The following is a 3,375-nucleotide window of genomic DNA, read 5'->3' on the forward strand; positions in this document are numbered from 1 at the left end:
CTAGAAGCCTAGATCTATCTTTTGGTCAAGTGTTGTACGTCAGAAATCGAGAAATAAGACTTGGTCATTCTCGACTCGGCGAGTCGTTCTTGGGACTCGGCGAGCCCATGGCTTGACTTCCCTTTTCTGTTATGGTTCGAAGGAACCCAGTGAGTGTTAAAGTGGTCTTAGAGGGGTCCGGGGGAATGACCCAACGCATTGGACTTAGCCATAGTCATGGGGATCATAGGACTCGGTGAGTGTATGAACAGACTTGGCGAGTCCAAGGCAATCAACGTTCGAAGATGAACTCGACGAGTTGTTCATACAACTCGGCGAGTCAAGGGCGGACTTGTTCAAAGGATGGGGATGAACTCGACGAGTTATTCATACAACTCGGCTAGTCGGATGAAGGTTCATTCGAGGATGTTTTAGAAGGAGAACTCGTCGAGTCGTTGCTAAACTCGACGAGTAGGGACGTGAAGAAGGGCAGATGAAAGGATAGGGACTTGATGAGTTGGCGGCCCAACTCGACGAGTCAGGTCAACTGGAAGTTGACTTTCACTTGGACTTGGTCAGGGGTAAAATAGTCATTTTACCCTAAGAGTAGTTATTAGTGTTTGATTAAGTGTTTTATGGATTTCTAGCCCGAGGATCACCGGAGCAGCAGTCAGACATCTGTCGATCTGCTCTTCAGCAGTCAGCCTTGCGATGTGAGTTACCTTCCAGTAGCGGTGGGTCTACGGCCACAATGTCGGCCCACCAGTAGGAGTTGTATGTTAGATGACTGTCTTTGTGATATTCATCTAGGTTTTCTACTATCTGATGTGTTATGTGCTAGTATGATATGATGTTATATGCTAGTAGCAGTAGGGGAGATAGTCCCCAAGATTTCCGGTCGATAGGGCCGAAGGGGGTAGTCATACCCAGTCATGCTAGATAGAATATGATTATGTGTTATTGTTGGATAAGGTGTCTAAGTCCATAACTATTTCTGGTATGTACTTGACCCGACCCGGCATGGTCCATTTGGGTTGCATGGCACCATGCAATTGGATAAACTAAAATGAGAGAAATAACACTTATGGTTTATTAATATATTATAAGTTCTAATATATTAATAATATTATTTAATTAGTTTGATCAAGAATTAATTTAGAATTAATTAAGTGATCAAAAGATAACTAATTAAATATATGGGTAGATTATGTAAATCTTCCATATCTTATATAGTGGGCTAAGAGGCTCCATGGATTATCAAGTTGGGTTCCACCCATAGGATGCTCCATGGATGCTCCATGGGAGTTACAAACCCATGGGTCATGGAAATGAAGAGTCATGACACATTAGGGTTTACATGGTGTAACCCTAGATGTGTCAACACTATATAAGAAACCCATTCTCCACCAAAATTGGCTACACATAAGAAACAAGAGGGCTAGAGCCGATTTTGCAAGTGTAAGATTCTTTCAAAGTTTACTCCTTTGCATTTGGTGTTGTGTGAAGCATTTGAGGCATCACACTTGGGGTGCTAGGCTCACAAGGTTTCAAGGATCCTAATCAACAACAAGGTAAGTTATTCTACCTTTCATTCAAGTTAAAAATGTTCCCCATGTATGCTAGATAGGAATATAACCTTGGAATTCAACTTTGCATGATTATTAGACAAACATAGATCCAAGGTTATTAGGGTTGCATGTACAGTTAGGAAGTGTTAGAATGCTCAAAACCCATCAGTGGTATCAGAGCCAAGGTTTGTTTGTTGTTTTTTTTTGTGTGCAAACAGCTTGAAAAAAAATCGTTTTTCTGTTTTCTGCTCGTATGAAAGTTTGCACATTTGTTGCTGGAAATGGACTAGAAACATTACCCTAAACTGTTTTGATGTTTTAAAGCTTGTTTTAGATGGTGTAATGTTTATGCTAATCCATTTACAATGGCAATTATTAAAATTACAAGTTTTTTTAAGTGTAATTTTTTGATTCTTGAAAGTGTTCATATTCATGTTCTTGAACTTATGAAGATTAGATGATCGTAGGAATTGTTTGTAACCTTCATGGTAGTTTAATTCATGATCATAATGTGTTTTAATGGAGTCCATAACTTGTCCTCAAGTTATGGAAAACCAAAAGTCTCACTTTTATTAAAGCCATTAAAAGAACACAAGAGTTATAAAAATGAAGAGTCTTCATTTTTATTACTCAATTAATTCATAAGTTATAAGAAATGAAAAGTTTTGGAAGTTTACAAAACTTGCCCTCAAGTTTTGGAACATGTAAAGTCTTGATTAAAACTTTAGTTCCAACCCTTAGAATTTTAAAAGTTAAAATTCAACCCTTATACTTTATAATATTATAAGTTACTAATATATACATGTATAACGTCCAGTCGTCTTACCGCTAGTACGCCTCATTCACGAAGCCGGTCTATAAGGGGGGTATAAGGTTGTTGCCTATAAAATGGCAACTTAATGGGTGTCCACTCTCACCCACCGCTTCCTTGATCGGTGGAGGGTCGTTAGCCGAACGGGTAGGACAAGGACTTATAAATTCTCATTAAAAGTATGATGAATATTATAAAGTAACTAAATGCTTTTATTAAATTCCCAATCTTAGTTACTTTAGGAAAATGTGAATAAGGTGCTAATCCATGAAATTACACTTTACACTTTGTTTAAGTCATTAGTGGAGCTCGTGTGGTTAACCGGCACACTAACTTGGACTTAACAAGGTAGGTAAAGGGTGACTTAAAGTTTATTATCATGTCGGTGGAGCTCGTGTGGTTAACCGGCACATCGATTGAGTAATAAACATTGAGTGTACCAAGTGATTTGCATGGTTACTTGACACCTCGTTTTGTGATCCTCGGTATCCCAGTCACAAAACTTGGAGGGCACACTCGAGATTGAAACATGCCTTTGAAAAGTTCATTGAATCTCAAAAGAATCTAGGAATTTCTAAGAACCAATTAAAAACATAATATTTATATTTCTTTTTTCATGGTGGAAATTGGTGAATCGTCATTCACCTACCTTTCAAATATGTTATAGCTTGGATTACGACATACCTCTTCTAAGTTATAATATATTATGATTGGATCCTAGCCTTAATATTACATTTGGGTGTTTTATTAAGGACACTCTTAATATCTAAACTAATCTTGTTCTCTTCTTTCAGATGTCTTCAAACAATGCTGCTTCTGGCTCTAATCCTAATGACTCCTTTACCCTTACGAACTTGTGTGGGAAAGTCACTTTTGATGGATCCAACTTCAATGAATGGATCAGAAACATCAGGATGATTACCCGCTACGAGGACAAAGAATATGTCCTTGACAAGGAGCTTAAGGAGATTGATGAGACCACTGCAACTCCCCAGGAGATCGCTGACTTCCGGGCAC

This window comes from Lactuca virosa, chromosome 2 (genome assembly GCF_052849685.1).
Source record: "Lactuca virosa cultivar CGN04683 chromosome 2, Lactuca_virosa_CGN04683_v6, whole genome shotgun sequence".
Taxonomy (NCBI): domain Eukaryota; kingdom Viridiplantae; phylum Streptophyta; class Magnoliopsida; order Asterales; family Asteraceae; genus Lactuca; species Lactuca virosa.